This window comes from Psammomys obesus, unplaced genomic scaffold (assembly GCF_907164565.1).
Source record: "Psammomys obesus unplaced genomic scaffold, mPsaObe1.curated_primary_1811, whole genome shotgun sequence".
Lineage (NCBI taxonomy): Eukaryota > Metazoa > Chordata > Mammalia > Rodentia > Muridae > Psammomys > Psammomys obesus.
The window spans coordinates 32,311,906-32,337,060 of NW_026591086.1; positions in this window are offsets into that span (position 1 = coordinate 32,311,906).

Genomic DNA, 25,155 nt, shown 5'->3' on the forward strand with positions numbered 1-25,155 from the left:
AGGCTCAGCATCTGCTTTGACAGTCTATACTGCAGAGGCTTTCAGAGACCCTCTGTGGCAGGTTCCAAGGTTGTTTCCTGTTTTCTTCTGGCTTTCAGAGGCCCTCTGTAGCAGGTTCCGAGGTTGTTTCCTATTTTCTTTTTCTTCTGATGTCCATCTCTTTGCCTTTCAGGATGGGGATTGAACATTTTAGTTAGGGTCCTCTCTTTTGCTTAGTTTGTTTAGACGTACAGATTTTAGTGGGTTTATTCTATGTTGTATGTTTATATGAGTGAGTGTATACTGTGTGTGTCTTTTTGCTTCTGGGACAACTCACTCAGGATGATCCTTTCCAGGTCCCACCATTTACCTGCAAATTTCATGATTTCCTTATTTTTCATTGCTGAGTAATACTCCATTGTATAGATGTACCACAGTTTCTGCATCCATTCTTCAGTTGAGGGGCATCTGGGTTGTTTCCAGCTTCTGGATATAACAAATAAAGCTGCTACAAACATGGTTGAGCAAATGTCCTTTTTGTGTACTTGCACCTCTTTTGGGTATATGCCTAGGAGTGGTATGGCTGGATCTTGAGGAAGCGCTATTCCTAGTTGTCTGAGAAAGTGCCAGATTGATTTCCAGAGTGGTTGTAAAAGTTTACATTCCCACCAGCAGTGGAGAAGGGTTCCCCTTTCTCCACACCCTCTCCAGCATGTGTTGTCCCTTGAGTTTTTTCATCTTGGCCATTCTGATGGGTGTAAGGTGAAATCTCAGGGTTGTTTTGATTTGCATTTCCCTAATGGCTAATGTGGTCGAACATTTCTTTAAATGCTTCTCTGCCATTTGATATTCCTCTAAAGAGAATTCTCTCTTTAGCTCTGTTCCCCATTTTTTAAGTGGATTACTTAGTTTGTTGCTTTTCAGCTTGTTTAGTTCTTTATATATATTGGATATGAGTCCTCTGTCAGATAAAGGGTTGGTGAAGATTCTTTCCCAATCTGTAGGCAGTCCCTTTGTTTTGATGACGGTGTCCTTTGCTTTACAGAAGCTTTTCAGTTTCATGAGGTCCCATTTATTGATTGTTGCTCTTAGAGCATGTGCTGTTGGTGTTCTGTTCAGGAAGTTTTCTCCTGTACCAATGAGTTCTAGGGTATTCCCCACTTTTTTATCTAGCCGATTTAATGTGTTTGGTTTTATGTTGAGGTCTTTGATCCACTTGGACTTCAGTTTTGTGCAGGGTGATAAGAATGGATCTATTTTCATTTTTCTACATGTAGACATCCAGTTGGACCAGCACCATTTTTTGAAGATGCTATCTTTTTTCCATTGTATGGTTTTGGCATCTTTGTCAAAAATCAGGTGTTCGTAAGTGTGTGGGTTTATTTCTGGGTCTTCTGTTTGATTCCATTGATCCACCATTCTGTTTCTATGCCAGTACCATGCAGTTTTTATAACTGTTTCTCTATAGTACAGCTTAAGATCAGGGATGGAGATACCTCCAGAAGATCTTTTATTGTAGAGGATTGTTTTAGCAATTCTCGGTTTCTTGTTATTCCATATGAAGTTGAGAATTTTTCTTTCCAGGTCTATAAAGAATTGTGTTGGCATTTTGATGGGAATTGCATTAAATCTGTAGATTGCTTTTGGTAAGATGGCCATTTTTACTATGTTAATCCTGCCAAGACATGAGCATGGGAGATCTTTCCATCTTCTCATATCTTCCTCTAATTCTTTCTTCAGAGACTTGAAATTTTTTTCATACAAGTCTTTGACTTGCTTGGTTAGGGTTACACCAAGGCACTTTATGTCATTTGTGGATATTGTGAATGGTGTTGTTTCTCTAATTTCTTTCTCAGCCCTTTTGTCTTTTGAATACAGGAGTGCTACTGATTTTTTTTTTTCAGTTAATTTTGTATCCGGCCACTTTGCTGAAGGTGTTTATCAGCTGTAGGAGTTCCCTGGGAGAGTTTTTGGGGTCACTCATGTATATTATCATATCATCTGCAAATAGTGACAATTTGACTTCTTCCTTTCCAATCTGTATCCCCTTGATCTCCTTCAACTGTCTTATTGCTCTAGCAAGGACTTCCAGCACTATGTTAAAGAGATATGGAGAGAGTGGGCAGCCTTGTCTTGTCCCTGATTTCAGTGGGATTGCTTTAAGTTTCTCTCCATTTAGTTTGATATTGGCTATATGCTTGCTGTATATCGCCTTTACTATGTTTAGATATGTGCCTTGTATCCCTGATCTTTCCAATGCTTTAAATATGAATGGATGTTGGATTTTGTCAAATGCTTTTTCAGCATCTAGGGAGATTATCATGTGGTTTTTTTTTCTTTCAGTTTGTTAATATGGTGGATCACATTGATGGATTTCCGTATATTGAACCACCCCTGCATACCTGGGATGAAGCCTACTTGGTCATAGTGGATAATATCTTTGATGTGTTCTTGGATTCAGTTTGCAAGTATTTTGTTAAGTATTTTTGCATCAATGTTCATAAGGGATATTGGCCTGAAACTCTCTTTCTTTGTTGAATCTTTGTGAGGTTTAGGTACCAAGGTGATTGTGGCTTCAAAGAATGAGTTTAGTAATGTTCCTTCTGTTTCTATTTTGTGCAAGAGTTTGAAGAGAATTGGAGTTAGCTCTTCGTTGAAGGTCTGGTAAATTCTGCGTTGAAGCCATCTGGTCCTGGGCTTTTTTGGGATGGGAGACTTTTGATGACTGCTTCTATTTCCTTAGGGGATATAGGACTATTTAATTGATTTACCTGGTCCTGATTCAGCTTTGGTAAGTCAAATCGATCAAGAAAATTGTCCATTTCATTTAGGTTTTCAAATTTTGTTGAGTATAGACTTTTGAAGTAAGTGCTAATGATTGTTTGGATTTCCTCAGTGTCTGTAGTTATGTCCCCCTTTTCATTTCTGATTTTGTTGATTTGGGTGGTGTCTCTCTGCCTTTTAGTTAGCTTGGCTAAGGGTTTGTCGATCTTGTTGATTTTCTCAAAGAACCAGCTCTTGGTTTCATTGATTATTTGAATTGTTTTATTTGTTTCTAATTGATTGATTTCAGCCCTGAGTTTGATTATTTCCAGCCATCTACTCCTTTTTGGTGTGTCTGCTTCTTCTTTTTCTAGGGTTTTTAAGTGGGCCATTAAGTTGCTTGAATGAGCTGTCTCGAATTTCTTCTTGAAGGCACTTAGTGCTATGAACTTTCCTCTTAGCACTGCTTTCAAACTTGTGTCCCACAAGTTTGGGTATGTTGTGTCTTCATTTTCATTGAGTTCTAGAAAGGCTTTAATTTCTTTATTTCTTCCCTGACCCAGCTTCATTTAGTAACAAGTTGTTCAGTTTCCATGTGTGTGTAGGCTTTTTGCTATTTCTGTTGTTGTTGAAGTCCAGCTTTATTCCATGGTGATCAGACAGGATACAAGGGATTATTTCAGTCTTCTTGTATCTGTTGAGGCTTGCATTGTGACCAACTATATGGTCTATTTTGGAGAAGGTTCCAAGGTGCTGAGAAGAAGGTAAATTCCTTTGTGTTTGGGTGTAAAGTTCTGTCGATGTCTGTGAGGTCCATTTGATTCATGACCTCTGTCAGAGATAATGTTTCTTTGTTTAATTTCTGTTTTGTTGACCTGTCCTTGTTGTGAGTGGGGTGTTGAAGTCTCCCACTATTATTGTGTGCGGATCTATATGTGGTTTAAATTTTATCAATGTTTCTTTTACAAATGTGGTTGCTCTTGTATTTGGGGCATAGATGTTCAGGATTGTGATGTCTTCCTGGTGGAATTTTCCCTTGATGAGTATGAAGTGTCCTTCCCCATCTCTTTTTATTAATTTTGGTCCAAAGCCTATTTTTTCAGATATTAGAATGGCTACTCCTGCTTGTTTCTTGGGTCCATTTGCTTGGAAAGCTGTCTTCCAACCCTTTACCCTCAGGTAATGTCTATCTTTGTGCCTTAGGTGTGTTTCTTGTATGCAACAGATTGCTGGGTTTTGTTTAAGTATCCATTCTGTTAATCTGTGTCTTTTTACTGGAGAGTTGAGTCCATTGATGTTGAGAGAGATTAATGACCAGTGGCTGTTTGATCCTTTGATTTTGATGTTGGCTGTGGTCATAAGGTTGTGTGCTTGGTTGCTTTTTGTTTTAGTGTAGTAAGGTTAATTATTTCCTGTGTTTTCTTGACAGAAGCTAATTTTCTTGGGTTGTATTTTCTCTTCCAGTGTCTTCTGTAACACTGGATTTGTGTGTAGGTATTGTTGAAATTTGTTTTTGTCATTGAATATCTTATTTTCTCCGTCTATGAGGACTGAGAGTTTTGAAGGGTATAGTAGCCTGGGCTGACATCTGTGTTCTCTTAGGGTCTGTATGATATCTGTCCAGGCCCTTCTGGCTTTCATAGTTTCTATTGAAAATTCAGGTGTGATTCTAATGGGTTTGCCATTATATGTTACTTGGCCTTTTTCCCTTGCAGCTTTTAGTATTTTTTCTTTGTTCTGTATACTTACTGTTTTGATTATTATGTGGAGGGAGGATTTTCTTTTCTGGTCAAATTTGTTGGGTGTTCTGTAGGCCTCATGTATCCTTATTGGCTTCTCCTTTAACTTGGGGAAATTTTCTTCAATGATTTTGTTGAAAATATCTTCTGGGCGTTGGAGAAGGCAGTCTTCTTTTTCCTCTATTCCTATTATTCTTAGGTTTTGTCTTTTCATATTGTCTTGGATTTCTTGGACGGTCTGTGTCAGGAATTTTTTGGATTTAACATCTTCTTTGACAGATACATCGATTTCTTCCATTGTATCTTCTACACCTGAGATTCTTTCTTCCATCTCTTGTAGTCTGTTCATTATGCTTACCTCTGTAGTTCCTGTTTTCTTCCCTAAATTCTTCCTCTCCATTATTTCCTCCATTTGTGTTTTCTTTAATTTTTCTATTCTATCTTCAGGTCTTGAGTTGTTTTGTTTACTTCCTTCACCTGTCTGCTTGTATTTTCCTCTTTTTCTTTTAGATCCTTCAACTCTGTCTCTTTTATTTTTTTCAGTGATTTAATTATTTCTTCTCTGAAGGCCACAAGCTGTTTGGCTGCATCTTCCCGTATTTCTTCACGGATGGCCATAATATGCTTGTCTTTAACTTCCTCCATTTCTTTACGGATAGCCATGATCTGTTTGGTTTTATCTTCCTCTAATTCTTTACGTATTTTATTTGTTTCCTCTATTATTCTCTTCATCATCATAGATGTAAGGTCATCTTCTTGATTTTCTATTATGCTGCGTTGTCCAGGGCTGTTCGCCCCTGGATGGCTTGGTTCTGGAGATGCCATATTGCTCTGTCTTTTGTTGGTTGAGCTTTTACGCTGACCTCTACCCATTGGGCTTATTTAGGTGTTGGGTGTTCGTTTCTGTGCTTCCTGGAGTCCTGAGGTAGGGAGAATCCCCTTGGCTGGAAGATGATTTTTCCTGAAGTAGTCCTCCTCTGCTTTTTGGTTATGGTCACTGTATGGCCAGTGTTTCTCAGGAGTTGCCACTGCTCACCTCAGGTTTATAGCCCGGAGTAGTAGCTGTGGTCTTTGTTAGGCAGGAGGGGATCTCCTCTTACCCATAGAAGTTCTCAAGACAGCTGCCCCACTGCTGGGTTTCTTGTTATAAATTTAGTGTGCTGCTGCTCACTAAATTTCCACGTATAGTCCTCTTGAAGAACCTGCTGATTCCCTATTTGTGGGGTTTTCTCTCCACAGGGAAACTCATTATGTTGTCCTGGGGCACACAGTTCTGTCCGGGAAAGTAAGAGGTGCACTCAGCAAGTCTCTCGGCCGGAGGCTGAGTGCTTCGCTCTGGGCCTGGAGGATGTGCACCTAGGTTGAGTTGGCGCCTGGGGGCGCTGCTCTGTTCTGGAGGCTGGGTGCCTCACTCTGGACCAGAAGCTGTGTGTCCCTGTCTGGGATGGTGACTGCAAGCACTGCTCTGGTCCAGACGCTGTGGGTGCAGCCCTCTTGAAGGACCAGGGATTCCCACAGTTTTGACAGTCTAGCTAGGGATAACTGGTTGATCCTTGGCACAGTATGTGAGGGCTGCTGTAATGGCTCTCTGGTTTTTGTAGGTCTGAGGATGCAGCTGTGTGTCCCAGTGCCCTAGGGGAACTCAATAATGTCGGCTGAGCACAGTGCTCCTGCCTGCATTAGAGCCTAGCGTCTGCGTGAATCCAGGGAGTCTTTTGGTGCTGGGTGTCCTAAGCATTAGAGCTGATGATCCACTTCGCTGGGGGTTTCCTCCTGACAGAGACACTCAGTCTTTGCTTTGGGGACCGCTGTTCTGTCTGGGGTGGCGAGTAGAACCCACAGGCACAGATGCCCGCTTGTGGCTCAGCCTTTCTGGTCATTCGGAGCCTTGGCTGCTGCCTAAACTGGGTAATTTTCCCTAGACCGTTTCAGGGTGGGGGTGTTGGCTGAGTGCTCTGAGATCAGACCAGCCGTTTCCCTCCCTGTGGGTTTGCACCTGCCAGTGAAACACAGTCTCTGGTGCCTGGTGCCCTGGTGCCCACAGTTCTATCTGAGGCGGCGAATCAGGCGCGCAGGCCAGGCTCTGTGCAGGCGCCTGGATCCAAGCTCTGGCTCAGGGCTGGCTCTTGGGGCACCCATGGAACCCGAGTCTTTTCCAGGGGATGTCTGGGTGACCTGAGGTCGGTCCCAATTGTTTCCTGCTCCGTGGGGTTATCTCTCAACTGAAAAATCCAGTCTGTGATGTTCTGGGCCCACAGTTCAGTCTGGGACGGTAACCAGATCACGCTGGCGTGTAGCTCTGGACTGGCGACCAAGTGCCTGGCGGAACCAGGATCTCTTCCGCAGTTTAGCCGGTTGAGTTAAAGCTGATTGAATCCCCCACTGTGGGGTATCCTCTCACCTGTGAAACACAATCACTTGTGTTTTATGGCCGCGAGTTCTGATTGCTGGTCACTGTGCCAATCCTGCTGTGCTGCTCCTCAGAATGAGAGTCCTCCTGGCGCCGCCATCTTGCCCCCGTTTTTTTCTTTTTAATATAACCTGAATTACAAATAAACCCTTATAATGTAGAATATAAAAATTCTCTATCATTCTATTCTCTGTATATCATCATGTTGATTCACTTAAAGTAGTAAAAGGTAAAATATTCTAATCCACAAATTTAAACTGTTTTGTAAGTGGAATAACAGATTTAAATTAAGTTTTTGTTTAGTTCTTAAATATAATTTTATATGCTAATGAATAGTAATAGTGCTGATAAAGTGGCATAGATGAAAAGTATTGATGTATAAAAACAATATAAATTCATTTTTGCATATGCTCCTTCCTACAAAAAAAAAAAAATGTGTGTTCTACTTCTCTTTTACTCTAAGCCCAAATCAAAGCCCTCAATCATTACTGTCCCATGCCTCTAAGACTGAATTTTCTTACAGATCATTAGAAAACATAATGACAGATAAGGGATATACCACCTCAATAGCCTTTTTAAGCTAACTTGCAAATATTTTATTTCTAGGCCACCAAAACTATTTCCTGAAAACAACACAATTGCCCCGTGCATCACAGATAACCCCAAACCAGAAGAGGGTATATGCACGCTGATGGAGTCAAGTAGAGAAATATGCTGATTTACCTCTCCTGGGAGATTTTTTTAATCTGCACTTGACATTAGTAATGCAGTATGAGAAGTGGAAACATATCACCTAGAACAACAAACAACAACAACAACAAAATCAGTCAGTATAAGAGAAACAGTTCTCCACTTGTGCTTCTACAACAAATGGGGTTTATTCAGGCCAGTTTGCAGTGAGAGGCTGGAACCTTTCCTTTTCTGGATTCTTGTTACAAGGCAAAGCTGAAGGGCTATGAAGAAAGAAAAATGAAACAGTCAAACCTTTATCCAGATACTTGTTAGCTATTAAAGCTAAAGTTTATATTCCCTCCTGTCAGTTTGCTGCTCCAAACAATAGGAGAATAAACAAGTTCTTATACAAATTTAAAAAAAAAATAAAGCAAAATATTCTTTCCCCTCTAGAATATTCATACAGAAAAACCCTAAACAGAAAATTGCTAGAGATAAATAGCTTCATAAATGAAACAGACCTAAGAGATATTTACATATAACTACCTGAAACACAAAACAATATAACATCTTTTCTTAATACCTCATGGAACATTCTCAAAAACTGATTACAGATTTGTGCATAAAGCAAATTCAACAGGTATAAGAAAATAGAAATAACATCCTGCATCCTTTCTGACTACCGCAGATTACACTTAGATAATAACAACAAAAATAACAAAAACTTTATTAATGAAAACTGAACAATTTATTATGGAATTAAAAAGTGGGTCAAGATAGAAAATAGGAATGAAATTCAAAACTTTCTAGAACTGAATGAAAATGAATATATATCAGAAAAACTTATGGTATACAATTAAGGTAATTCTAAGAGGCATTTCAAAAGCACCAATTACTTGCATTGAAAAGGTGGCAGGGTGAGCAGCCTTGCTATGCCACAGAGGAGGACAATGCAGCCAGTCCTGATGAGATCTGATAAGGTAGGGTCAGATGGAAGGGGAGGTAGACCTCTGCTATCAGTGGACTTGGAGAAGGGCATGGGAGGCGATGAGGGAGAGAAGGTGGGGTTGGGAGGATGCTACAGCTGGGATACAAAGTGAATGAACTGGAATTAGTATAAAAAACAAAAAAGGGAGCAGACATTAGTAAGTTAACACCATACCTGGAAGCTCTACAACAACAACAACAAAAAAAAAAAAAAAAAACAGAAAAGAAACAAAACCCACAGAGAGAAGATTGAAAAAAATATTCAAATGCATTAATAAAATCAGTAAAATAGAAGACAACAATAATAAGAATATGAACAATCAAATCAATCAAAGTTGATTCTTTGAAAAAAATCAATAACATGGACAAATCCTTATCCAAACTAAGTAAATACAAAGAAGACCAAAATTAACAACATTACAGAGAGAAAGTGGGAGAAAATGACACTGAGGAAATTCCAACAATACGAAGGAAACATTTTAAGAAACCTGTATTCCACCAAATTGGAATACTTTCAAGAAATGGAATTTAATGCACAGTGAGGGATTCACACCTTTAATGCAAACATTAGGTAGGCAAAGGTAGGTGAAGTTGCTCAATCCCCATTCAGAAAAGCAAAGAGCATGGACATCGGAAGAGGGAGAGGACAGGGAACAGGACAGGAGCCTACTACAGAGGGCCTCTGAAAGGCTCTCCCCTTCAGGGTATCAGAGCAGAGGCTGAGATTTATGGCCAGACTTTGGGCGGAAACTTTATAATGAAACTATAATGAAACTTTTGAAAGAAGGGAGAGATGATAATTCCTAGAGGACACAGGAGCTCCACAAGGACAGCAACAGAACCAAACATCTGGGTACAGGGGTCTTTTCTAAGACTGATGCTCCAACCAAGGACCATTCATAGAGATAACCTAGAACCCCTGCACAGATGCAGCCCATGACTGTTCAGGGTCCAAGTGGGTTCTATAGTAATGGGAACAGAGACTGTCTCTCACATGAACTGATTGACCTGTTCTTTGATCACCTCCCCCTGAGGGGGGAGCAGCCTTTCCAGACCATGGAGGAAAACAGTGCAGCCACTCCTGATGACTAGGATCAAAAGGAGGGAGAGGAAGACCTCCTCTATCAGTGTACTTGGGGAGGGACATGGTGGAGAAGGGGGAGTGAGGGTGAGATTGGGAGGGGAGGAGTGAGGAAGCCATGGGAGATATAATGCAAATAAACTGTAATTAATAAAAAAAAACTGAGCCAGGTGGTTTGAAAGCAGAATTCTATCAAAATTTTACAATATAGTTAATGCAATACTCTTCTTTATTCTCCAAAATATGAACAAGAGGTTCATTATAAAATTTTTACAAGGCCACACATGCTATAACACCTAAATGACATAAAAACCCAACAAAGGCCAATTTCTCTTATAAACGTAGGTTCAAAAATTTTCAACAAAATACTAAAATACTGAATTATGAACACAACAAAAAAGCATCCATTATGACCAAGCAGGCTTTATCCCAGAGATTCAGGTATGGTTCAGTATGTGTAAACTGATAAAATAATCCACCATATGAATGCAGTGAACGATAAATGACAAAATGCAGCAATAACAATAAAACGAACAAACGTGATCATCTCCTTAGATGCAGAAAGGTCCTCCGATAAAATTCAACAATACTTCAAGTCAAAATCCTGGAGAGATCAAGGATATAAGGGACTGCATCTCAACATAAAAAAAGGTGATTTTACAGCAATCCTATAGCGTACATCAAATTAAATGGAGAGAAATTCAAAGCATTTCTACTAGTTAAGAACAAGACAATGTTGTCTACTTTCTCCATACATATTCAATAAAGCAATTGAAGTTCTACCTGGATTGATTGGACAACTAAAGGAGATCAAGTGAAAGAAAGAACTTAAAGGATCTTTATTTGCAGAAGATATGATATCATACATAAATTACCCTAAAATTTTCACCATGAAACTCCTACAGCTGATACACATTCATCAAAGTAGCATAATACAAAATTAACCCATAAAAATCAGTTGAATTTCTACATAAATACAACAAATGGACTGAGACAAAAACAAAGAAACAAACAGAAAAACAACACCTTTGACTTTAGTCTTAAATATATAATAAATTGATTCTCCCTGATCCACTACCCACTCTCTTTCCAGCAGAATGCCTTTGGCAGCCTTCCTTGACCCCTGCTTCCATTACTTGTGAATCCTACTTATTTTCTTCTTCTTTTTAAAAATGTATTATTATTACAATTTATTTACTTTGTATCCTGGCTTTAGAGTCCTCCTTCATCTCTTACTAGTCCCACCCATCCTCCCCCTTCTCCTCCCTTGCTCCTTCCACTAGTCCACTGATAGGGGTGGACTTCCTCCCCTTCTATTAGACCCCAGTCTATCAGGTCTCATTAGGACTGACTGTGTTGTCTTCCTCTGTGGCCTGGCAAGGCTGCATCCCCCAGGGAGAGGTTATAAAAAAAAAATTGACATTGAGTTCATATCAGAGAGAGCTCCTGATCCCCTTACTAGAGAACCCACTTGGAAACTGAGCAGCCTATGGGCTTCATCTGTGCAGGGCTCTATGGTTCTTGGTTGGAGTATGGGTCTCTGCAGGACCCACTGGGCACAGGTATTTTGGCTTTTTTGGTTTCTTTGTGGAGCTCCAGTCCTCATTTAGGTCTTTCTATCTCCCCCTTCTTCCCTAAGGTTCCTTGCAATCTACCTAAAGTTTGGCTACGAGTTTCATCATCTCCTCTGATACCTTGATGATTTTTAGAGTCTTTCAGAGGTCCTCTGTGGAAGGCTCCTGTCCTGTTCCCTGTCTTCTCCTACTTCCTATGTCTATCCCTTCTAAACGAGGTTTCAGCCAATTCTCTAGGTTCCTCTTAACCATTACATGCTCACTATTGAATTTTTCAAAGACTCCAACACCAGCAGGCATTCACTGGAGACACACCAGCCAAGCAAAACAGGAAACAGGTAAATTAACTGATGATAATCATCACTTTCCCCATCTTTAAGAGATTACAAAGACTTTCTTTTCCAATGTTCCTTTCCCCAGTACCAGCCATCATTCCCTGGGAACACAAGACCTGAGCAGGTCAGGAAAACAAGCAACACAACTAGCTCATAGTCTCTGAAAATTCAGAGAGGAAACAGAAATCAAGGACAAAACAGCCACCAAACAAAAGAAAAATCCAGAAAGCAGCACTTACATAAATAATAAAAACACAGTAAATAACAGCCTGGGCAATGTGCACAGTTAGAGTCCAACTACCACTGCAGGCCTAGAATACCCGAAGTAGGAAAAAAAGACCTGAAAACCAACTATATGAAGATGATAGAAGTTCTCAAAGAGAAAATTAATAAATCCCTTCAAGAAACCAATAAAACGCAAACAGTTAAAGTTAATGAGTAAAACTGTTAGAGACCTAATAATTAAAATATAATCAACAAAGAAAAACACAAATGAAGGAAATTGTGAAAATGGAAAATTTAGAAATTCTAACAGGAATTACGAAAAAAAAATTATCATTTACAAGAGATTCATAAGAGATGGAAGACAGAATCCCAGGCATTGAAGATACAATAGAAGAAATGGAAACACTGATCAAATAAAATGTTTTGTTTTGTTTTTAAATTTTTTATTAATTACACTTTATTCACTTTGTATCCCCCCTGTAGTTCCCTCTCACTCCCCTCCCAATTCCTCCCTTCCTGCTCCTTCTCCACGCATGCCCCTCCCCAAGTCCACTGATAGGGTAGGTCTTCTTTTCCTTCCTTCTGATCCTAGTCTATTAGGTCTCATCAGGAGTGGCTGCATTATCTTCCTCTGTGTCCTGGTAAGGCTGCTCCCCCCTCAGGGGGAGGTGATTAAAGAGCTGGCCAATTAGTTCATGTCAGAGACAGTCCCTGTTCCCATTACTATGGAACCCACTTGGACACTGAACTGTCATACACTACATCTGTGCAGGGGTTCTAGGTTATCTCTATGCATGGTACGTGGCTGGAGTATCAGTCTCAGAAAAGCCCCCTGTGCTCAATTTTTTTGGTTCTATTGCTCTCTTTGCGGAGCTCCTGTCCTCTCCATATCTTCCTTCTTTCATAAGATTCCCTGCAGACTGTCCAAAGGTTTGTCATAGGTCTCAGCATCTGCTTTGATAGTCTGCAGGGCACAGCCTTTCATAGGGCCTCTGTAGCAGGCTAAAATCAGTAGCTCTCCTGTATACAAAAGACAAAAGGGCTGAGAAAGAAATTAGGGAAACAACACCCTTCACAATAGCCACAAAGGACATAAAGTACCTTGGTGTGACCCTAACCAAGAAAGTCAAAAACTTGTATGAAAAAAAATTTCCAGTCTCTGAAGAAAGAATTAGAAGATGTCAGAAAATGGGAATATCTCCCATGCTCATGGCTTGGCAGGATTAGCATCGTAAAAATGGTCATCTTACCAAAAGTAATCTACAGATTCAATGCAATTCCCATCAAATTGCCAATACAATTCTTTACAGACCTTGAAAGAAAAATTCTCAACTTCATATAGAATAACAAGAAACCTAGAGTTGCTAAAACAATCCTCTACAATAAAAAATCCTCTGGAGGTATCTCCATCCCTGATCTCAAGCTGTACTATAGAGGAACAATGCTGGCATAGAAACCAACTGGTGGATCAATGGAATAGAATAGAAGAGCCTGAAATAAACCCACACACTTATGGACACCTGATTTTTGACAAAGATGTCAAAACCATACAATGGAAAAAAAAAAAAAGATAACATCTTCAACAAATGGTGCTGGTCTTACTGGATGTCTGCATATAGTAAAAATGCAAATAGATCCATACTTATCACCCTGCACAAAACTAAAGTCCAAGTGGATCAAAGACCTCAATATAAAACCAGACACACTAAACCTGTTAGAAGAAAAAAATGGGTAAAATACCTGGAACTCATTGGCACAGGAGACAGCTTCCTGAACAGAACACCAATAAAATGTTTTTGTTTAAATCTCTTGATATGAAGTATCCAGGAAATCTAGGAAACTATGAATAGAACAAACTTAAGAAAACTAGATATAGAGGAAGGATAACTCTACCTCAGAGGCCCAGAAAATATCAACAAAACCATAAAAGGAGATTACTAATCTAAGTGGACACTTGTGGAGGTACAAGAAGCATACAGAAAACCAAACAGACTGGACTAAAAGAGAAAGTCTCCATGCCACATAATAATCAGAATAATAAACGCAGAGAACAAAGAAAGAATATTAAAAGCTAGAAAGGAAAAATTCCAAGTAATATATAAAGGCAGACCCATTAAAATTACAAAGACCAAGTAACAAATAAAAGCAGACCTAATAGAATTATGGCTGATTTCTTTTTTGTAATTAATTTTCAATTTTTTATATTAATTACAGTTTATTTTGCATCCCACCTGTAGCCCCCTCCCTCATTCGCTCCCAATCCCACCTTCCCTCCTTCATCTCCTCCCTGCCCCTCTCTAAGTCCACTGATAGGGGAGGTCCTCCTCCCCTTCCATCTGATCCTAGCTTATCAGGTCTCTTCAGGACTGGATGCAATTGTCCTCCTCTGTGGCCTAGCAAGGCTGCTCCTCCCTCAGAGTCCAGGAGGAGGTCAAAGAGCCAGCCACTGACTTCTTAATGGACATTCTACAAGCGAGATGGGAGTAGACATATGTACTAAAGACTTTAAGTGACCACATACACCAGGTCAGATTACTATATCTAGCAAAACTTTCAATCATATAGATGGAAAAAATTAGTATTCCATTGTCAGGTTTCACTGAACTCCATAAATTTGTGTCCTTAGCATCTCAGAACTGAAAAATTGGGACACACTACAGTCTAATGCTATAGACAATTTTACTTCAGTTTCAGTGTATTGTTATACATGAATGAAACAAAAGAAGCAATAATCCAAGGAAAGTTGTTTGTTTAAGGTCAGAAAGGAAAAAAATAAGATGATAAGAAAAAAATGTAAAACAGCATCCATGTGTGCATATTAAATACTGACAGAGCAGCCCTTTCCCAGAACTTTCTCATGACGGACCAGTTTAAACACAATTGCCTGGCACTTCGTATACACTGTATCTGGAAAATCATGAAAGAAAGGTAGAAGGCCATATCAAGATTCAGGTACACTGACCAGATAGGGTTCTATGGCTACATTCTGATATCCAAAGAGAATACTTTATTTTTCATATCTTATTAATTGAACATAAATGTTTAATGCTTGAGGCATAAAATCACAGTAAGAAATAAACGTGGGAATAAAGTTCTTGAGGTAAAAGGTCCTCTGCCTTTTTCTTTTTTGAACTTTTATCACAGTTCCTCAAGGAATTGTTCACCATTTGTAACTCTTTTGACTGTTCTGACATTCTACTGTAAAGGAAAATTTAAATAATCTCTATCTTCCCATTCAGTCCTATAGTAGCTGCTAGATGAAAACCTTGAATATATGGAAGTTACCTTTACCCATGAAAACACAGGAAAGAATCTCACACTGAAGAAAATAACAAGAAGTAAAAGATACACACACACTAACATCTCCCACCATGAACAACAAGAAATTAACAAGCATAAATAATCATTGCTTACTGATATCTCTCAACATCAGTAGTCTCTAATTCCCTCTAAAAAGACACAGACCAACAGAATAGATGCAAAAACAGGATCCATCCATCTGCTGCATCCAAGAAACACAACTTCACATCAATGATGTATATTCTCTCAGGGTAAAGGATTGGCATGAAAAGCTATTCCAAGCAAACAGACCTGAGAAGGAAGCTGGTGTTGCAATTTTAATATAAAACAAAATACACTTCAATCCCAAACTAATCAAAATAGATAGGAAAGGACACTACACATTCATCAAAGAATAAAATCTAACAAGATGACATTTCTATTTTTAAGATCTATTCCACAAACACGAGTCACCAAGTTTGTAAAAGAAACAATACATAAGATTAAATTACACATTGACAGTCGCCCACTGACAGTTAGAGACTTCAATACTCAACTCTCAGTAATGGACAGACAAAAATTAAACAGAGAACCATGGGGGCTAACAGATGTTATAAGCCAAATGAACCTAAAAGATACATACAGAACATTTCACTCAAACACAAAAGAATATACCCTCTTCTCTGTACCTCAAGAAACTTTCTGCAAATCAAGAAAGCAAATAGCCCAATTAAAAATGAGGTATTCCTGAGTTCTTAATATATAGACGTACTTGATGTAGGAAAGAAACTCAAATGGCGGACAAGCAGTTAAAGAAAAGTTCAGCATGTTTGTTCATCAAAGACATGCCAATCAAAACTAATGTGAAATTATTTTACACTAATCAGAATAGGTAAGATCTCTGAATCATATTACTGTATTTGCTTGTAGGGGACTGGAGTAAGAAAAAGATTCATTCATTGCCACTGGGAGTACAGAATTGTACAGTCACTATGGAAATTAGTGTTGTGGTTTAAGAAAAAGATGGGATTCAATTTACCTCAAGATCCAGGTAAGCCACCCCTGGATAAACACCTAAAGGACACTTCACATTACTACAGAGATAGTTTTTCAACTATTTTCATTGTTGCTCTACTCATAATAGCCATAAGTTGAAAAATTAACAAAAAACAAAACAGTTTTTCATCTATGAATCAATGGATATTTTAAAAGTGGGGTAGATCTACCCATTAAAATATTACTCAACCATAAAAAATGAAATCATGGTATATTCAGGTCAATGGATGAAATTTTAAAAAGTTCCTATGTGAGGTAACTCAGAGCCAGAAGGACAATTATGGTGTGTATTTGTTTATATGTGAATTTTAATTATTAAGTCATTGATGTCAAGCGACCATCCATATAATCACTGAGGATAGATACTAAGTTAGAGACTAACTCGAAGGCATGAGTCTCTCTAAGAAGGCAGAATAGAATAGAACATTATGTTGAGCGAGTGATGGAGAACTGGAATGGGAAGAACAAACTGGGAAGCGATGGGAACTTGGGGAGAGGTAGGAGATATGCAAGGGACAGTTCAACCAAGAGACATTTGAGGGGTCATTTGAAAATTTAATACACTATAGGAAGATAATCTAAATTAAGTAGTCAAATAAAGAGACTGAGCTTTAAATTACACATTTCTCATCACCAAATGAAGTTTTTGTATTAGTAACGATTCACAGATAATAGAGTTGTTGGCCAAAGGGGTTGCAAGGTAAGCCAGAATTACACAGGCTATTGCCAACGCTATCAGTGCCTTTTTACACATTGATGGTAAGACCCTATTGCTGATGACAACATATACAGAGTTCTTTGAGAATGGTCAAGTCAAACTGATGCATAGGTACAGCTTTATCTTTATGGAAGCTTTATCTTCATGGTACCAATGGAGAAAGGTAAACACTAACTAAGCTATACATCCTCTAAAAGACTGATCTACCTGCAGGATGGCTGGCACAATAGTGCTACAAAGCCTAAGAGAGTAATTAACAAATATCTGATTCAGGCTAAGGCTCGCTCCATGAAAATATTCTCAAGGCTATTTGTGGTGGCTAGGTAGCCTGGGACCTAAAAGAAAACCAAATACTATTGCCTACTGTTCTGCTAGAAAAAGATAGCAATGAAATGATTCTCTACCAGTGTTCTATTATATTCATAGATTCATGCCTTGCTCATCCATTATCCATTTCTTCTCCTTCAGATGGCAAGAAACATAGAGACCCTCAGCCAGACAACATGCAGAGGCCTTAAGAGACTGCACTTAAGAGTGCAGTCCTAAAAGGGCTGTCTCCATTAAATTCCTCCCCTTTGTGTCAGGGCACTCTGCAGAACAGAGGCATACTGTAATGAACAAAAGAAAGAGAGGATACCAGGAATCAAAGCCTTCTAGACAAAGCAAGTTTGGTACCCATATGAACTCTGTGTTTTGGCAGCATTCACAGGGCCTGCAACAGTATGCACCAGATACTGGTCCCAGTACTGAAAGGAGAAGTTGACACCCCATACTTATCTCTAGCTGATAATTACTTTAAAAAGACAAAGGAGTTTTCTCCATGGGCCTCACTGGAAAAACAAACCACTCTTATGTGTAGGCTCCATGACCAGCAGAAGATGGGCAAAACGGGACGAATACAACAACATCTTGGGATTTTTCTTAGTCTCATGTTATGTTGGGGCTTTTTTTTTTCTAGCTTATAGGTCCTTTGTGTATGTATTATAGATTCCATTTGTTTCTGATTTTACTCGATTATTATATGTGCAGAGGTATATGTGTCACTGTGTAAATATATATTTTCATGCTTCTGCTTTAGCTCTTTCTCTCATTTGTTTTGTTTTGTCATTTCTAATCACAGATTCTGTACTAAATATGCATCATGAAGAAATCTAAGAAAAAGTTCACATTAATATTAATATTAAAGAAAACACTCATTTCAAAATATTAAATACTAGAAATTACTTTTACAATGTGTGTTTAGCAATACTCAAATATTATAGCCAATAACAATTTTTTAGAAATATTATTCATTAATATGATGATCAGTTAACATTTAAATCAACTACAAAACTGGATAATGACAAGTTCCCATACTTACAGATGTGTTGGGGAAGTAATCTCACTCTTCAAGTGATATATTATATGTAATAGAGATAAGAAGGGCTTCTGGTTACTATGGAAAAATCCACTGAATCTGCAGGACTAGGCCTCTTATTAAAAACACATAAAATGTTGGATACTTTCTAAAACTGCATTTAAAATTACATGCAAGCAGAAGTAAGACGATTCCAGCTGTCAAAAATTGAAACAGAGGAGCACAAACAGGAGCTCAGTAACTTGACAATACCAAAAGGCAGTTAGACATTGATTAGGGAACAGAGGTTTTAATTAGAATGTGGTGATAGAAGGCAGTCCCTTTATCTTACCAAAAGAGAAAGCAGAAACTGAGCTTACCAAGCAGATGCACAAAGCCTATCTGAAAACTTCTGTGACATTGGGGAATCAGGAATTACAAAGTTTCATGCCCTCATTCTTAAGAAGCTGTAAATAAATTTCTTATGGACTAGACGTGTTATAACATATACGAACAAATTATACGACAGTGTACAAAACATAAAAATGTAACTGCTAGATTAAAGGAGTCAGATTCAGCCTCTGCCCTTCTGCTACTGCTATAGGCATACAATAGGAATCTGGAAGACTACAGTCTTTGTTTACTGGTTGATTATCTGCCTACAGAATTCATCTTTGTTGAGACATTTTTACTTGTCATTGTTTTGTGAGGTGCCAGGGACAGCTCTAAGCAACCCGATAGAAAATTTCTCTCTCTCTCTCTCTCTCTCTCTCTCTCTCTCTCTGTCTCTCTCTCTCTTCCTGTAAAAGCACAATACAAATTTCAGGTATTGATTTTTTAGTGAAAAGTGAAAGCCATAAATGATTAGTCCTAACTACATGTGAATTTTTAAATTACATCTATTCATATTTCATACTGAACTGATATCTCAACTTAGAGATTTGCCATTCTCTTGAATTGTCAAGGTTAATTATACACATGTCTTACAGGGCTGTTGTTAGTGTTTGGGGAGTATTTGTTCTTTTGCATGTGTTTCCCTCAGACCATAATGAAGAACTAAACTAAAGGATTCTTCAGAGAACTGAGATAAGAGGTTTTCTTTGTCTCCAAGAGTAACAATAATAAATGCTACTGACATTTGTTGATCACTTAGCATATGTCAGGAGCAGAGGTAAATGCCACACACACATCACGAGGGAGACACAGGTTCCTAATCACCAAGCAAAGGAAAGAAAAGGGACGCTGCTATCTGAATGTGGGAAATGGACTCCAGGGCTTTGGCTCTTCAAAAGTTACTAAGATTGGAAATAAATTAAGCAATTGCGAGTGCCAATGAAAAGTCTAGGTTTTATTCTTTATTTCACTATTTTTAAAATTTATAATTTATTGATAATATATTCTTCAGTATAATTTTAAAAAATTAAATATAAAAAACAAAACTGAGGAGGTGAAAAAGCAGAAAATTTTTTGTTATGTTTCCTAGAAAGTATCTTACCTTATCTGGCAAGGACTTATAATAGTTCACAATTATTGAGTGGTAAGAGACCTACTCATGCTGTGAAATATATGAACATATAAAAACAATGATAATGCTATATGAGCCTTGAAATGATATTTTGTTTGGATTATTATTTTAAGGGAAATGATATTTTATTTTGATTATTCTCATTAATATAATTCAGTTAACACCTAAATTCCATTATTGTTTTCTTAAGTATGTCATCATACTTTACCAATAATCACTCCACTGTTGCCCTTTTTTTACCCAAATAATCAAATAGTCTCCTTTCTGCCTTGCTGTTATACAATTGCCTTCTGGTAGGTTTTCTCAACAAAATCTGAGAGCTTTAATGAAAAGAAAACATAGTTCCTTCTAAATATATTCCATATTGTTATGAAAGTGTAAGTTTAATTTTTATTTTAGTCTTAAGAAAGGTATGCATTTATAAAGCTTTGTGGGGAATAAATTAGTAATTTCAACATTAGAGTAGTTATGGCAATGCTTAAAAATAATTTTAAAAGAAACAAGCACTTTCTAGACTGCCATTTAATATAGCACATTTATGGAAGAAACATGCTTTGTAGAAATAATTCTGATTTTATTAATCTGTAATTTTAGGCAGATATACACCAATGAACACATGATTCTTTTTTAATTTTTATTTTTTTTAATATTAGTTACAGTTTGTTAACTTTGTATCCCGCTGTATCCCACTCCCTCTTTCCTTCCCAATCCCAAACTCCCACCCTCATCTCCCTGCTCCTTTCCAAGTCCACTGATAAGGGAGAGCCTCCTCCCCTTACATCTGATACTGGTTTATCAGGTGTCTTGAGAACTGCCTGCAAAGTCATCCTCTGTGGCCTAGCAAGGCTGCTCTTCCCTGGGGGGGTAGGGGGAAAGTCAAAGAGCCCGCCATTGTGCTCATGTCAGAACCAGTCCCTGTTCCCCTTATTAGGGTACCCACTTGGATACTGAGCTACCAAGGGCTACATCTGAGAGGGGCTCTAGTTTGCATCCATACATGGTCCTTGTTTGGAGAAACAGTCTCATAAAAGACCCCTGTGCCAGGATATATTTGGTCCTTGTGGAACTCCTGTCCTCTCTAGATCATATTAACTCCTCCTCCTTTATTTTTTAATTTTTATTTTTTGGATTCCCAGCATTCTGCCAGAGCTTTGGTTATGAGTCTTAATATCTGCTTTGATATACTGCTAGTTAGAGTCTTTCAGAGGCCCTCTGTGGTAGGCTCCTTTCCTGTTACTTGTTTGCTCCTACATCCAAAGTCCATCCCATTTGTCTTTCTGAGTGAGGATTCATCATCATACCCTTCGTCCTCTTTCTTGTTTATCTTCTTTAGGTGGATAGATTTCAGTATATTTATCCTATCTTATAGGTCTATATAAGTGAGTATATACCATATGTGTCTTTCTGCTTTTGGGATACCTCACTCAGGAGAACACATGATTCTTTCACAATTATCTTTATGAGAGGAAAATTTGCTTTTGAAAAGAAATTCACTTATATAAAGCAAATCAGATAAGAAAGCAAATTAAATAAAAAATAATAGTAATGTATATTTTATATTAGTAAAAGTCATTAGTATTAATATACTAATTATATATAATATAATAGTTAATATTATACTACAGTTATTGATAATCAAACAATTACTAAATCGCAATAACATTTTAGTCAAGAATAATTATTAAGTTATTGATACAAGAAATATTTTGAAATAAACTTTTCAAAGAAAAAATTATATTCATTCAATTTATCTTATATTTTATCTAAATAAAAATTATGACAAATCATGTTTAGTACATATTAATTTGTTATAGTGTTAATAAAGATTTCTCTACCTCCGTATGCTTTGAAATTTTACATTGGCGTTAGTAAATCATACTGTAATTTCTTTCATTGGTTAGCATTAATCTCTGTTGATTAATTATTTCACATCATATCAAGGAAACAAATAACTCAATTAAAATCTGAACATAGATGTAATCAGAGAATTCTCAATAGAGCAAACTCAAATAGCTGAGGAACACTTATAGAAATGATCAACATCTCATCAGGGAAGTGCAAAAAACAATTATTTTGAAATTTAATCTTACATGTGTCAGAATGGCCAAGAGCAATCAAACAAATGATAGCTTATGTTGAAGACGATGCACAGTAAGAACATCATCTGTTGCTGGTGGGAATGAAAACTTGTACATGTATTATAGAAATCAGTGTGCTTGGTGCAAAGTAGTATCTGAACCAACCTGTCCCAAGATCCAGCTATAACTCTTAGGCAGATGCTCACAAGGGCTCTTGCTCAACAATATTCATTGGTGCTCTATTCACAATAGTCCCAAATCAGAAACAAGCCAGATTTCACTTATCAGAAAAATGAATCAGGAAAATGTGATACTTACACAAGGGAATATTACTCAGCTTTTTAAAAGAATGGAACCATTAAACTTGTAGGTAAATACGTGTTAGAAAAAAGTCATTCCGAGTGAGGTAAACCATACCCAGAAAGACTAATATGCTATGTATCTGCTTATAAGTGGGTATTAGTTGTTTACTCAATAGTAACTAAGATACAGTTGATAGAACCACAGAGTTAGGTGTAGAGTAAGAGACTAGGGAGAATAGGTCGGTTTCTCAGGAAAGGTAAATAAAATAAATAGTTATCACCCTGTGAAGATAGACCGAAACAAGAGGATCAACTGAGAAAGGGAGAAAAGGGAGGGATAAATACAGGTGGAGAAGCTAAAATTAAGGGGTATTTGAGGAGTCGTGTGGAAACCTAATACACTAGAAGCTTGTTAAAATATATAGAAGTCCTCTTCTGTGGCCTAGCAAGGCTGCTCCTCCTTGGGGGTGGGGGGTTGGAAGAGCTTGCCATGAGTTCATGCCAGAAATAGTCCCTGTTCCCCTTATTAGAGAACCCATTTGGACACTGAGCTACCATGGGCTATATCTGAGCAGGGGTTCTAGGTTATATCCATACATGGTCCTTGGTTGGTGAGACTTAATATACTAAGATCAGATGGAAGGGGAGGAGGTCTTCCCCTATTAGTGGACTTGGAAAGGAGCAGGGAGAAAATGAGGGATGGAGGGTGAAATGGGGAGGGAAGGAGGGAGGGAGGTATGGCTGGGATACAAAGTAAATAATCTGTGATTAATATAAAAAAATAAATTAAAAATAGAATAAGAGATACCATTTTAACAGCAATATATATATATATATGTATGTATATGTATATGTATATGTATATGTATATGTATATGTATATGTATATGTATATGTATATGTATATGTATATGTATATGTATATGTATATGTATGAAGGAGATCTAAATTAGGTCACCAAATAATGAGGGAGACAGAGATACAACTAGGCACCTGTAGTCATCGAATGAAGCTTCCAGTATCAGTATTGTGTTACATCTAATTGAGTTGCTGGACTTCAGGGTCCCATAGAAAACCACCAAATATCTCAGGCTGTTAAAAAAAAAAGACTGTAGGTTTCTCCCCACATACTGAGACCAAGGCTGCAAATTTTAAACGATTTATTTATTTATATATTTTATTAAATGAATTTTATTTATTTATTTCAATTTATTCACTTTGTATTCTCTCTGCAGCCCCCTCCCTTGTCTTCTCCCAACCCTACCCTTCTTCTTCCCCTCCATGCCCATTCCCTCATCCCCTGATAGGGGAGAATCCCCTTCCCTTCTATCTGACCCTACCCTGTCAGGTCTAGCTGCATTGTCTTCTCTGTGGCCTGGCAACTGCACCCCCATAAGAAGAGATGATCAAAGAACCAGCCACTAAGTTGATGTCAGGGACAGCCCCTGCTCCCTTACTAGGGAATTCACTTGGAAACTGAGCAGCAGCCAATGAGCTTTCTTTTAAAAAAGGGTCTCGGTCCTTTTCATGCATGGTCCTTTGTTGAAGTGTCAGTCTTTGCAGCCCGGCATGGGCCCAGGTATCCACACAAATCATTAAAAAGAGATGTGGAACTGGTGACTACATAAAGCCATCATACTTACTTGCTATTGTCTTTTGTATTGGAAGGTACTCTGTAAGCTCCTAAACAAAAAATGTAAACATCAGCCTAGCCACAAACACTTTACAGTTGTGTTTTGTCTGCAAGATACGCTAGCTTAGTGTTGGCATAAACACTGAAAAAGTAACCAAGCAATATCTGATTAAACCGAGTACATAAATTCACAATATAAAATGCTGTATTCAATGTTTAGCTGAGTTTTTTCTAGGGAGGTATTAATCAACAAACGAGTATTTCTGAGATAACAACCCCACGAAAATCAAGATCCATCATTGACAACTACCATAGCACTAATTATATGAAATTCAGGTTTTTTTGAACATGAATTATTTTTTTCCTCTCAAGGCAAAGAAAAGAATCTTCGCTCTTGGGTTTCTAATACATGCCATTTCCAACAATAGTCTTTCAGGGCAGTTGTGATTTCTTTACACTGTTTTCTTTGCATAGTACAGTATATTAATGTTACAAATTGTTAAAAGGCCCTCTTCTTTGCTTTTACAGTCTCACTTTCTTGTTTTCATTCTCCTTTGATATAATTCAGTCAAGTTTTTTTTTTCTTTCTATTAACAGAGATTTCTAAATATAGGTGGATAAAATGGGTAATGGAGAAAAGTAAAACTTCCAAAGGAAAAACAGATCAATGGACAGACCCATAGCTACGCTACAGGAAACCCTACAATTTTGACAAAAGAAAACAAACAAACAGACCAGAAAAAAAAAAGTTTAATGGCTTCACAGTTCACACAACTATACTGCTTTTAAACCTCTATTATTTTATGATTCACAAAAGTTTAAATCAATGTTATTTATAAAATATGTTTGCTAAAAAGTTATCACACACTGGTGTTAAAAAAGTTGGTCAAATAAAAACATATTTTTAAAAAGGATAGTTTCATTTTCTTTAAATAAAGTTATACCTAGACTTCTGCTGTGCTGAAAGTTGTAATTTATAACACTCTAAAAATATCTAATACACTTTATACTATCAACCCAAAAAACACACTCTGGGAAAAAATGGGTAGTTTTAGGGTGGCTCTTACACATAAGATAAACTAGCTAAATATATTGTAAGTTCATATGTAACTAAATTTTGAACTAATACAATACGTATATTTGAAAAACATCTTTTCATATTGTATAATAAACTAAACATTTTTCCTGTCTCAATACTTGTAATCAGCAAACTGTTTGCCAGTAACTGATATTCAATGTGTTTTTATTGTCTTCTGTAAACATTAAGAATTTAGAAACCAAGGGCTACATCTGAGCAGAGATTCTAGGTTGCATCCATACATGGTCATTGTTTGGAGAAACAGTCTCATAAAAAAAACCCTGTGCCCTGATATATTTGATCCTTGTGGAACTCTTGTCTTCTCCAGGTCGTATTAACTCACCCTCCCCCCTTATTTTATTTTATTTTTATTTTTTAGTTCCCT